The sequence below is a fragment of the Esox lucius genome, chromosome 7 (assembly GCF_011004845.1).
Source record: "Esox lucius isolate fEsoLuc1 chromosome 7, fEsoLuc1.pri, whole genome shotgun sequence".
NCBI lineage: Eukaryota > Metazoa > Chordata > Actinopteri > Esociformes > Esocidae > Esox > Esox lucius.
The window spans coordinates 2520261-2534723 of NC_047575.1; the positions used below are offsets into that span (position 1 = coordinate 2520261).

General features: G+C 40.2%; 1 long non-coding RNA gene across 1 annotated transcript; it reads right to left on the minus strand.

The window, feature by feature from the left end:
• Positions 1-3046: 3046 nt before the first annotated feature.
• LOC105031117 lies at positions 3047-12539 on the minus strand. The gene is made up of 3 exons (XR_829668.3): positions 12501-12539; positions 12138-12245; positions 3047-3085 (listed from the first exon to the last, which is right to left on the minus strand). It is a non-coding gene; the product is annotated as an uncharacterized LOC105031117 (long non-coding RNA).
• Positions 12540-14463: the final 1924 nt, after the last annotated feature.

A 14463-nucleotide genomic window follows, 5' to 3' on the forward strand; every position in this document is an offset into this window, starting at 1 on the left:
CAGACAGCGTTGAAGGCAAATCCTGCGGTGCTGCTGAGGAGAATGTTAATATGGCAACTCTCGGACCTCTGGGAGTGAAAAGAGCAGAGATGGATGAACTATATAGGGGACTAACTCTTCAGTAAACCCGGTCTGCTTGTGCTTACCTCTTCTTAACAGCTTTGATTTTCTATTGTGTTACTTGTCTGGCTCGCTCTCATAATCAACATTCATTCTTTTAAGATATGTTTTCTGGCATTTGTATGCTTTATTTGATAGTGACAGAGAGACATGTTGGAGATGTTTTAACTAAGAGAGAGGTACTTGTGCGATGGAGGCATTACTTGACCACTATATCCAACTAGATATTTATAAACGTTCTAAATTACTAATATTTTCATTTTGCATTGGTAACATTTTGTTTTAGGGGGTCCTTAATACAGTGTATTTACACTATAAAAAGTTTCGTCATTCATTGTAATAATTTAAAGTCGGACAGTAATGACATGTAGATTGGAGTCAGAAATTCCAACAATTGATTCTCAGACACATCTGGTTCAGCAGCAACTGTTACAAGGTATTAATCGCTCATGAACATATTTGGTTAGTGTTTGAAATTATAAACGTAGCAGGCTCAGTACTTTCCAACCAATTTCCTATTTCAAATATTCAAAACATGTTGTAGCTTGTATTAGTGCCCAAAAAAGTTCACCATCTGGCTTGAATTTACAGGAACAGATTAAATAAAATATACCTTATAGACTGAAGACTTGATGATTCCACACATGCTCTTTGCAATGTGCAAGATTCCCCAGAAATCTGTGTTCTCTTCAAACTTCAACTCTACCAACATCATCCAGTACCACATCTGCAAAGAGACCCTGCAGAATCCCCAAAGCACGCCAGAATGCTGTTGAAGAAGAGGTGATGGGTATGGACATCTTTAAGGAGCCCCATAGCCCCAGGTCAGGTCTAGCCCCTGGGTGGTAATTGTGCCGAAAAACTATGTCTTTCTCCAGTTTTGCAACGATTTTCGAGGTCTGAAAGACGCAACAATGTAAAGACGTAAAGTTTGACAGATACCACCTGCCCCTAATGGAAGAATTTGGTAGAGCCGCTAGACAAGGCCCAGTTTATTTCCACACTTACCACCAACCCCAAACATTTTGGCCTGGAGCTAAAAGAAGTGCACTACTTGGGTCAGCTGGTTTGCCTGGGTCAGATGAAAATTTTAACAGTAAGAAACTTCCCCCGGCCTGCCATACATACTCAGGTGCACACCTTTTTGGACTTACGAAGCTAGAGAGCATAGCGCCAGCGGTGGTTCAGGACCATGGAGAGCGCCCACGGGAAAATACCAAGAATGTTCTGAATAAGGCATATCACGCACCAAGGGAAAGCGAGGAGATTCTAGAACAATGTTCAGGCTGCCGAAAATACCTGCTCCACCCTTCCCCACCTGCCACTCTTTAGGATTAAGCAGAGCAGCTGTAAATGGGAGATTAGCAGCCAACCTGAGGGAAGCTCAAAATTGTAGACACTAACGTCTTGTTTGTGTGTGTCGTCACAGACTGAGGACACTAACCCAGAAATACCGGTGGTGAGCCATTTGTTAATAAAACACCCTGGGCTTTAAATTCTCCACCTGTCTAGACGTCCTTGCTTTGCTTTTCATGTTACTATATATATTATACATACAGTACCAGTCAAAAGTTTGGACAAGGGAATGAGTAGGTATATGCGTAGTGTGTCACAGTGTTTTACTTATTTACCTATTTTCTGTTAGCAGATGGTTGTATACAGAGTGATTCACAATAGTATTGTTTAATCAGGCTGGATAGTGTTTTAGAATTGTGCTTGTTAACAAGAAACTAGCTACTGTAGTATTACCTTTCAAACAATACATTTGGCATTTCTGGACTTATAACAATAATAAAATTAAAATGTATCCGCTCAAGGCCCTTACGTCCTCCAATTAAGGCTATAATTGTGCTGATAACCTTTGCTGCAGTCAAACAGTTGCATTCTGCTAAGCATCATTCGCCAGGCAGTAGTGGCCACAGCTATATTTCTTGAAGAGTTAGGCTTATCGAAAGAAAATGAACCGCAAGAGTGCGAAACATATGAGCTTGGTAGAAGGAAATAAGATGGGTCTTTTCAGCCTGAGTAGCCCACAATATTAAAGGGGTATACAATTTTTTACTGATAGGCTAATCATATTTTTGATTTGATTGAAATGGAGCTCAGTGGTGGTTTCTGTTTTGTATTTCTACTAGTGATTGTAGCAAAAAAAAAAAACATTAATATAATTGAAAATGTTTCCTCTGTATGGGTTAAACTGTGTTTTATCAAATTTAAAAATATATTTATAATGGATTTAATTGGAATTTTTGGGGTTTTCAATACCATATTCTGAACTTTGAGTCATTTTATGCTGCCCAGCTGGTATAAGAGTGTGTTGTTCATTTTAAGGGTGCAGTATTCAGGGAGTGTCTCAACATACAACAAGCTACAACAGGTAATTGTCACAATGTTGGGTAGGCAGGACACAAGGCAAAGAGTTAGGGAACATCCTTTTAATGTTCTTCTTACAAGAAAACAAACAGAAAAACAACAAAAGGAGAGTACGACAATGAACTGAAGAGCAGCAAAACACAACGCTAGCTACAAACAATGACCAACAAATAAAGCAGAACCAGAGCAATTTAAATACGATCCCTTATCAGAGGCAATAGGGAGCAGCTGCCTCTGACTGGAGATAATGAAACATAAGCACAGAGATGCCAAGAGGCACCTCTGCACCCAGGGCTTGATTGTGTCCTCCAGGCACATAGAGATGCCTAGAGGCAACCCAGCTAGGACCTGACAGTAATTTTATGATGGAGACATATTTACAAAGTTTTAGGATTTAACAGAAGTCAGATGGATAATTAATTGTCACATCGAGAGGGGTCAGCTGAGGTGGCTTGGGCATCTGTTTCGGATGCCTCCGGAACGCCTTCCAGGAGACCCTGGGGAAGACCTGGCCTGGGAACGCCTCGGTGTCCCCCCGGAAGAGCTGGAGGAAGTGTCTGGGGAGAGGGAAGTCTGGGCATCCCTGCTTAGACTGCTGCCCCCGCCACCCGGCCCCGGAAGAAGATGGTATGGTATGATTTTGCATCTTCTTTGTGCTACACGGGCAAAGGCTGAATCTCTTTCTCATAATCTCAACCCTAACTATTTATTAATGATAACATGATTGTTCATAAATGCATTAACTCTGTCATCCTCTGCCCTCTTCAGCTACCTTTGCATATGTTGGTCATTCACATTTATAACAAGAATAATATCAAACATTAATACCTTTATAAGACTGCTAACTAAAAATGTGTGTGTACAGTATGTCTTTCATTGGGTGGTGGGGGGGGTAGAAATCACAAGTGGGGCACCCATTCAATTGCAATACTGCATATGTAGCACTGCTTAACATGAAGCTTTAACGCTATTTAAAAGAACGTTTTCCCACCTGTTATTATGGTGTTGTTTTACCTAGCTTAGTTGGTTGTATTGACAGTAACTCGTTATGGAGGAGAATTAACAGAAATATATGGAACTCTGTACAGCCTTTCAACATTACTACTAATCCAAATCGAGGAGAGACAAACTAAGCTGTTCTGAGCTAGCTTCTTACACATCCAGTGCCTGCAATAAGCATAATAGGGATGAAGATCTGAACCAAATTAGTTTGCATAGGTCAGGACAATAGGGTATGAAGGTTGCAGTATATACTTCTAACACCTCCACCAATGTCACTATCTTATCAAGACCACACAGTACATTTACAACTGCACCTGAAAATCGCTCTCTGCTCCCTTCACTACGGACGATATGGAGCATGACTCAGCCTCTCTCACACCTCTCTGAGTCACCACGGCGACAAGCACAGGCACACATACACACACGTACACACCTCCAGATTGTTTCTGATTCTTACGCCTCGCGCACACTACTTGAGCCCTATCACAGCAAGTCAGGTGTCATTTTAGGTGTACAGTGGCCTGGTTCTAAGACCTACTTCATTTGATTTCTCTTTCAAGTTGTATAGTCATTGTTTTACCCACCCAACATGATTTAATCCCAAACTATGCATTTACGCATGCAATGAAAAAATATTTGGAAAACTGCAATCCATTGTTTTTATAGAAAACAATCAATTTAAGAGTGGTCGTATCTCCAGTCTGCCTTCACCAGTCACCACATATCCATCTTACATGGTGAAGTTCAGTCAGATATGCCACATCATGACTATTACCAAAGGAGCAAGCAATGTAGCACAAACTTTGGGTCCAGGATAATGCCACTAGATCTACCCTTGGATTCAGTTAGAAACTAATTCCCAAGCACTGAGCTCTGGTCACTAAATAATTAATGTAGAAGCTAAAGGTTCAGCTGAATCAAGAGGTGATCAAATCAAAGAGGTAAAATAGGAGCACAAAAGGCAACACGTTCCAACCTCTTTTTCTCTCTCAGCCTCTTTCCCTCTATATCACAGCTATGGATTAGGGGAGAATGTGCAGCCATCTCTCCATTCCCCTAACCCTCTTGTACACTCTCGGTGTCTCTCGCTCTGTCATCTAAAGTCCTTTCATAAAGAATGGCAAGGTACGATAATAGCCTTCACGTTTCCATGGTAACCACACAGGAGCTCTGTATGTGTTTTGATTTTTTTTCAAGCAGTGAAATGACAGTGGAATCTCTTCCTCTCTGTGGCAGCGTTTACACAGCCCAACAAATTCTGATCTTTTCCCTCACTATTGGATATTTTTACCAGTCAGATCAGCTTGTTTCATCTAGAACAGGGCAATGAATCAGAATTGGGATGCCTGTGAATACACAGCCACTGTGTTTCTTTTTTCGCTCTCTCAGAAATACACACACACAAACAACCAGCTAGTCCATCTCACTCTCTCTTTAGTCCCTCTGTTTCACTGCCTTCTTTTGTTTATTAGTGTCTATTTATTTATTTTTCTTATCAAGTCTCTAATATGTTTTCCATTTGTCTGTCACCTTAGCGTTTGGAACAGAAGATGACCAATAAAAGTGGTTGAGGCATCCTGTTTTAATTTTTTTTATCCAGACTGCCCTTCTGCCAGGCAATGCTCACAATGGCATCATTGACTTGCCAAACCTCTCATATTTCACCACCATCCGGATCTACCTTCCCCTGTAACACTGGCTCATGTTGTTACACCTCTATTAATATTCACTCACAACTAATTATAGACTGAGTTCAATACGAATTTAGGCATTGCAGCTTTAAAAGGCTGTTGCCTGAGATTGTAATTCACTGAATGTTCCAGATGTCTGCTCAATTGGAAATCGCCTTAAAAATCCAAAAGGCTTATAACTCTAAGATACCTTACAGTATAGGAAATAGGAGGCCAATTGGGCTCCGGTCAGAAGAAGTGAACTTAACAAGAACGGAAATTGTAAATTTTCAAGGCGCAGATGGGACTCCGGCACAAGAAAGATCCAGTAATGCCAAAGCTCATGGCAGTGGCTCTCTTGACTGAATCAAGCACCTTACTGCAGCTGTTGTTTAGCCCATTGAGACAGAGTGTGTGTGTGTGTGTGTGTGTGTGTGTGTGTGTGTGTGTGTGTGTGTGTGTGTGAGTCCATTAAGACAGAGCCGGTGTGTCCATTGAGATAGCCAACAGCTGCCGTCAGACCAAAATATTGATCACATTTCTTTTTATCAATCATGCTCTATTTCTGGTGTGTGTGCGTACATTGTATGGTGGACCAGAGAACAGCCAGTAAAGCCTCTGTTACACTTCCCATTGTTGGCAGTGACACTTTCCTCTCCTGCATTTGCCTTAATTTAAGGTCATATGAAGCCATTTATTATCACATAGTTTTTTGGCTTCTTTTTAAATCATAATGATAAAAGAATTCATCCAAATGGCCCTGATCAAAAGTTTAGATTCCCTTGAATGTTTGGCCTTGTTGCAGACAAGACAAGGTGACACACACAGGTGAAAACGGCAATTAAAGGTGAATTTCCCACACCTGTGGTTTTTAAATTGCAATTAGTGTGTGTATAATTAGTCAATGAGTTTGTTAGCTATCATGTGCATGGGTAGTTAATGTAGGGTATAATGTGTCAGAATGGTGATTTATGGCCCTGGAGGGCGGGGCTTCCATATTGATGTGACAGGTGGGTGGGACTTCCTGTATGACGTGTGTACGGGCGGGACTTCAGGAGTGACTTATGCATGTCCGGTGACTTTGTGATTTATGATTACATTGATGTGTCCGTGTTTGATGTTTTACAACGTGATGAGCAAAACAGACTAGTGTTATAACAGGTGGGTTATGTTTGATGATTAACAAATGGCCCTTAGGGTTCCAGAATGTTAAATTCCCAGGCAATAAATAATTGTTGTGTCAGCGATAAGTTGTTTGATGTTCAACAAATGGTGTTCGTCAGATCTAAAACTCCCAGTGTTTAATCTTGTGACAAGTGGTGCAACACTTACGTATTTAAATCACGCAGTGTAATTTCGAAAACTCAAATAAAACAATGTTAAACATGTATTAATATATACATTTTAAAAGAAATAGAGTTATTGTTCATGATATAAATTCACAATATCAGCTGGATTTGGTTGACATGAGTGTCAACCAAATGTTTTCCAGTGTGTGGAAAACGATAACATGAAATTTATGTTAACATGCAGAGATGTATTAAGCAAATACGCATGGATTTGCGTGCTGAGAAATAAAAGTGATTCAACATTTGGATATGGTTGACCTAGAAACTGGATAAAACTTCAGGATTTTCAGGATCACGTCATTTACATTGACTGCGATCAGCATGGGTGATGGTGGTTTCTACATAACGCTGCCCAGTAACTCATCGAGACATGTCTATCCAAGCAATACGAGTTCATGCTATACCACAAAATTTGCCAAAGGTATAGATTTGAAAGGTGACAGGGAAGTATCTGATAGAATTCCAATACCTGCATACGTGGAAGACTTCTACATGGGATGAAAACGCATTTGAACTACATGACTCGAATAATGACAAAACTTGGAAATATGAACTCAACACGGGTTATTACAGCAGCATATCAAAACTAGTGACAGAGATCAACAGTTATATAAAACCACATGGTGTATGGGCGGGGTACAATTAATTTAAAAATAGAATGTTTCTAAAGGGTGAGCCCCAGTTTAGCCAAAATTTCATCAACAAGGTCAACATTTTGGTCAACAGTTTGCTTAGTCTCAGTCACGTTTAATACATCAGACCCAGTCTCATACCCGGGTAGACTTAAAGTCAGGGTGTTTGTATCAAGCTCCCCCTGTCGCACAACCGTCAAGAATCTTTGTAAAATGGCAGAGTAACTTTTAGCTTTCTCATGTAGATCCATATCAGGCTTCAACAGTATAATGCGAATCGATGAGTCCAAATCATTTTCAAACAGATTGTCTTACATCGTTGCTAGTCATTTTGGATTCTCGCAGTTTTTCTAACTGATGTTGTGGCACCAGAAAATTTTTCTGAGCATGCTCCATGTTGTTTAACCCTGTCTCGATGTATTAGACTGGTTAAGAATGGAACTGCGACACTTAGTAACGGCAGTAGAAAACCTCCAGATTGGTTGATGGTTTTTCTTTTCCTTGCGACTGAAGTGTTCTTTCTAGACATGTATATAATTTTGTCTTTTTGTCTCTTTACTTTTCGGAGCTGCGATTCTGTTAAGGGTATATTTCCGCACCTTAGGTTAAGCACTATTTCACAGAGTGATAGAATGAGGTCGGTGGATGCTGATTCTAAAATAACTTTTCGTTGACTTGCCGGTGCCTTAAATATCATCTTCAAAAGTGGTAAATTTCTACAAATGCGTTTAGACATGATCAAACTTTCTTAGGAACGTACACGACAGGCCAATCCACTAAAAATAACCCTGTTCTCAGACTTTAGTCTTCTGGTGTTGTAGCTTTAAAGTCAAAAAGTAAATAACCAAAAGGTGGATGTGTTGCATCTTTAAAACTCTCCATGAAGAATCCAGAAAGACGGGGGTATATCTGTCTGCCTAAAATGCTAATCTGCTGATTGTCGTGTTTTTTTTTTAAACAAGATGAGGTAGTTTGTGTTCAATTTAATAATTCTACTAAATTTGCCTTTAACAAACATGGTTTGGACAAGGTAAATTGCACTCAGGTTACGGTGGTGTGAATATTGTGTGAAAACTCTCTCCATCTCCAAACTCTCTGATGCACTTTTCATTAAATCGTCAATAATTAAAAGGTTGTTTTTCTGAATCGGTAGCAGATTGTCATCACACAGCGATGTTGGTAGACCTGCTATAAAAGTAATCTCCCTTACCTTCAACATTTCGTCATATAGCGGTTGCCAACATGAATAAACCCAGACAATATTTTTAATTACTTTGGAGAAAACAACGTCAGCATTATCCAGCAACATCTTCACAAAATATGTTTTACCAGAGTTACTGGGGCCACTAATGACACAATGGTTGTGTTGTAGCTGTTGAGTGTAATGCCTTTTGCTTTGAGACAGGTCAGACTTTTAACGGTTTTGCAGTCTTTGGCCCACCACTAACAAATTGAGCTATGCTGTCACCATCCGGTAACTCATCGGTCAATCACCCAAGAATGTCCCCAGTGGTGGCACCCAATCCCCAAGGCGTGTGACCAAGATCACGGAATCAGTGTCTGTGTAGAGTACACGTCTATCCAACTTTTCCAAGAGTGAATACAACTCAAGTCTAACATAAGCGGTTGTGAACGCGGCAATAAAAATGTTGTCCTTAAGTGGTTTGATTGGTGTCTGTTTTGTGTAACGCCACTGTACCATCGCAACAGTGTCTGAGATGAACGAGAAATAACCAACATCTATTTCACTGGAAAAAAGGTAGTGGCTAAACTCCTCCGGATCTGTAATTAACATTGTGTTCATAAGGTTAGTCCGCTCACCCATCTTACCCCAAAGACTATTCATTGCCAATTTAGCCAAAGATCGCCTAGCACTGTTTACAACAATGTTTTCCTTGTCAAGCTGCACACCCTCCTTTTCATGATATTCACGGATATACTGGTCTTTATCATCATTGTCAACCACAGATGGCCGCTAGCTTCCTGCTTGTGCTTCAGGAATGTTCTCATGTAATCTGCAAAAAGATAATCTGATGTCCTTGTTAAATCCCAAAATTAGAATATTTTCACAATGCGATAACCTTTCTCAACAGCCTTACCAGATCAATAGAAACCCAGGTACCAGTTAAAGATCTTTCTGAATCAGTATGTGAACAATCAGTTACCTGGTTTTCAGACTGCAAATAATCTACACAAGGGAATGAACAGCTTACCGCCGACCCTGTGCTGTAAAACGGAGTGATAAAGGCCTTTCGGTGGACACACCATAGCCTTAACAATACCAAAGTAGGTGTCTAGTGGTTTGAAATCTTGAAAGATTATGTCTGGATGCCTTTGTCTTGTTGCAGAATGGGTACAGACATCGTTATACTGAATAGTCTCCCCTTCCTCGAGCCGTAAACTTCAGATGAATCGCATTAGTACAACCGCCAAAAAGAGCGTCCCGAGGGTCAAGGCGCTCTGGAGCATCAAAGGTCTTCAAGAAAGCTTTGACATCTGCGAATGTGTTTTTAAGCTGATTCCACTCACACTCCCATATGTATTGAACATGTACGTTGTGTTGTTCCTTCAAAGCCTCTAGCTTTGTCAACCATTGCTGATGCATCAACCCGTACTGATTCTTTGTCACTGGATTGATGCTTGTTGAACAATGACACTTTGGGTGACCGTGCCAGAAACAACATAGAAATGAATAGACCATGCTCAACCCATCACATTCTGCATATCCTTCAACACAGTAGGCACCGATTTTCACTTCACCCTTGTTCAGGGCGTTGTATTGATATATTCTCATCGGAGGCCACATAATCAATACATATGATTGAGCTGTTTGAGAATGTCTTCTGACAGCGGTTGTAGTTCTGTAGGTCTGAGGGGACCAATGCAATAGTGTCCTTGGTGAGGAATCTGTTGCAAATGACTTTCATGCAAGCCGAAGCAATCGTAATTGACCGGAATGGGTCAACACCACCACACTCCAGGAACTTGAGTCTGTAGCGCATACAACCCTCTCTCAAGATGACCACATCATTCACGCAGTAAGCCTTTATTTCATCCTGCATGACAAAGGGGTCTGCGGAAACAGTTGCATACCATTGCAAAAACTCATCTTTTTCTTTAGTCATCACGGTATTCACACCATAATAATGCGGTTCCGGATGGGGGCCAACATAGTTCTCATTCTCCTTGATGTTAAACTTGTAAGGAAAGTAGCATTTTTTCTAATGCTTAAAACCCATAGCACGTGGCAAGGCCGACAGCTTCATAGGTAGGAACCAATCACTACCAATGTATCTCTGATTGAATGTGCTGTCTGTAAAAATCATGGGCTTGCTACCATTAGCAATAAGTGTCGTGCCAATACCATTGTTAGCAAGGTAGTGCATCAAGATGTAACCATTGAAACCTTTAGAGTTGTGTGCTATAAATGTGTAGTCATTATATTTCGGTTGCCTAAACTTTTGGAAAAAAGCAGCGACACAACCATCTCCGGCTGAACACCACTTCTCGTTATCAAAGCTTATCGCTCACACAGAATTTGCAGTGTGTACGCCATTCACCAGATTGGCAATTGTCTCGAAATCATAAAATATGTAGAGTTCACTGGGGTCCTCGAGCTTGGAGGGTTTTATAAAACACTGATGATTCATTTCAACCATCAGATCCACGTTACAATTGGGGCACATGTTAATCATGCACCTGTGTGCTTTATAGTTGGTAATACCACTGGCTGTAACAAAAATCTGAATAACATATCCGTTTACAGTCAGGGCACTGCTTTGTGTTATGGGGGTGGGTATGACAATCTTCATGAAGACAGACACTACAGCTATGTTTACAACCATGATCACCACAGGTGTTGAAACCAGTATAGCTCCAGTCACAGACATAAGACACACCCAGAAAACCCTTCAGATTCATTATGCCATAGAAGTGGTTATCGTGTAAGTACATAAAGACAGTTCTAGGGTGGGTGTCCTCGCTGTTTTGAAACTTGGTAAAGTGACCATCCCGTGTTCGGTGAAAGACAAATATTTTACACCCAGTCATTTCTTCAAACCGAACAATATCTGTGAATGACACACAATCATCTAAAGCTAAACCAGCTCCCGTATGTAACTCACAACCACTAACCAGGGCCTCAGGATATGTGTACTGCGGGTTCAACATACCCATCAAACAAACAGAAAAACATGTAGAATCATTATTCACAGCCACATATAAATGCCTTATTTTCTTATTGATAATTTGCTCTATCAACAGTGTTTGAGCTTTACGTCGCGGGGCACCACCCTCACGGTTTTTGACAATTTGTACCACCAGTTCTAGAGATTCATCAATCATAATCTCGGCATTACTCTGCATAACACATTCAAGTAAATTACCAAATGTGTGTTCATTATATTCATCCGCTCTCATGATCACATGTAGGGGATCGATCAGAGATTCACCAATCAACTCAATCTGCAGACAATCACCAGGCCCGTGTACAAAATCTGAAGCTCTAACAATCAAAGTATCCAAGCCTGCCATAATACTTGCGTAGAATGTGCCAAAATCACCAACTTCACCAGTATTTTGTAAATGTATCAACTGTCGTAATTCAACATTGTCAAACGCATTACGTTGTATAACGCTAACATCGCCATCACTGCATTGAGTTTGCATCAGAGAGCTCGAAGGAGAGTCAACTAGATTGTGTGAAAAATGGGGGCTACTAAGCTCGGTATTTGAGCAAGCCTTGTATTTGAGGATTATTGTGTGCATCGCTGTGTAACAAAGTAATGTTTGGTTCATTTGTATTTTGGGGTGTGATCGATTGATTATGTGTAGAGGTTGTTGGCTGTTCCGTGTCTAGTCTGTTGTTAGCATTATCTTTCACCATTTCTCTAGCTTAACATGCAAACAATGATACACTATTCAGGTTAAAATATTCTAACGCAAACATCCATTTACATACAGCGCAGTTGTTGATGGGTTGACGGTATTACCTTCAGCTTTCAAGCATGAAAGAAAACAATGAAACAGAAATCCCCTCATACTGTGCAGCCACATGGTAGGGTGTCCGTACTCTGTATCATCACCGGGCTGTCCTCAATCTGTTGGAATAAAGAATGTTGTACCAAGGTTCAGATGTATGCATAGTCAATTGTTAATAACACTTTAGAACAACCCTAAACATTTCTGTAAATATTACACAAATACACAAAAAGTATCTGCTCAGGTTGTGTAAGATCACAACCGCCCAGTCCAACTGACACAGATGCTGTTCACTTGGTCTAAATACAAATAGGATTAACAAGCGTATACAGGTAATTAAAGCTGATTAACAATAATGTCAAATGTCTACTTACCAAGATTTGAAGGCCCAAAAATGTGTTTACCAAACACGGCTGGTGTTTAATTCCGCTCAACCTAAACCGGAGATTTAAACAGGCAATATGAAAGACAGCTAAACATGCATGGATTGCGCAATCGTAAAATTGATTTACACATTCTTAAAAAGCTCAAATGTCTCGTTTGTTAGCGTTTGTAATTGCAGCACAATTAAAATAAATTACTTAAAATAAAATAACTTGTACTTACAACAGAAACGATATACTCGCTTGAAACAACAGCTGACTTCTGTGGATGCTGCGGGTTTAATTACTGTCTTTACGTTGCAGCTGGCGCCTCCAGCAAGTCACGCCTCTTAACTTTGTCATTGGTTACATGTCATTGTTCTTCACGTAAGATAAAAATTGTGTTAGAACTATACAGGCTTCAATGATTAGAATTCTGGATAAAACGTAACTATTTAGTTCTGTTGATTGTTGACGTTTGACAACCAAATATATTGATACTTCCTGTCTGGTAGAAACGCCATTCTCGTTAATTTTCGCGGATCAGCCGTGACATCGCGTCATGTAATTTTATATATTAACGATAAACTAATCTGCTTATATATAAACGCTGTCGATTGTCACCATATCGCCATTAATCTGTTCAACATTTAACAAACACAAGACCGTAATACTAGAATCAAAAATCAGATTTCAAAAGTTGGTCATTACGAGAATGCAGATACTACAGTTTTTATTTTTTTTTACCAACGTCGCCTATTATTAAACATTTCTACCAATGTGTGGAAAACTGTCTCGCGTTGACCCCCGTTGTACAATTTCAAAAGACGCCTTTATGAATGATTTAATTAACTAAAATAACATATCCTGACCTGTCAACGATTCGCCATTGTTCATGCATATTTATATGCTACCTGGCGGGTAACTTTGTAACGTTTTGCCCTATAATGCAACTTAAAAGTTAATGCTTACTTAAAACAACCATTTTTATTACAAAACTCAGCATTGCTCATACATACACGTGCCTAAATCCATGTTTTTATTCATAACAATATTTTCAAACCCAAACCGCGACACAATCCACCTTTGCATAATGTGTGGTTGGCCCTAGCCATGACTATTCCTTCAAAATAATAGCATTGCCCATGCGATGTTAGTTTGCTGTAGTGCTGTGTTGGACTACAAACCGTGAAACATGGGATGATTTTTGACCTGCATATACTACAGTTTGTAATAGTGGTTATTAAAGGGCCATTACTACAGGGCAGAAATGGCCCATCTCCGGTCAAAATGAAAAGTGGGCTGAAACTCTCCAAATCGTAAGTCCCTACCCCCCTTCTTTATATCTTACACAAAAAGCATGTCTCTCATGTGTAACTCTGTGCTTGTGGAAAAACACCATGTTACATGCACATTGTAAAACATGGAAGTTTACATCTGTTGTACCACATGGCAGTGGAACCCTGGCACCCTTTTGTTGAACACCAAACAACTTACCCCTGACATAACACTTATTTATTGCCTGGGAATTTAACATTCCGGAACCCTAAGGCCCATTTGTTAATCATCAAACATAACCCACCTGTTATAACACTAGTCTGTTTTGCTCATCAGACGTTGTAAAACATCAAACACGGACACATCAATGTAATCATAAATCACAAAGTCACCAGACATGCTGAAGTCCTGCCCGTACACACATCACACATCAGTCCCACCCTACAAACCGGATGTCCCACCCACCTGTCACATCAATATGGAAGCCCCGCCCTCCAGGGCCATAAATCACCATTCTGACACATTTTATCCTACATTAACTACTTGCATGCAATGAGCAGGCTAGATACTGAGCCATGGGGGGCAGAAAAGAACTGTCAAAAGACCTGCGTAACAAGGTAATGGAACTTTATAAAGATGGATAAAGAAACAAAAATATATCCAAAGCCTTGCAAATGCCACATAGTACTGTTCACTC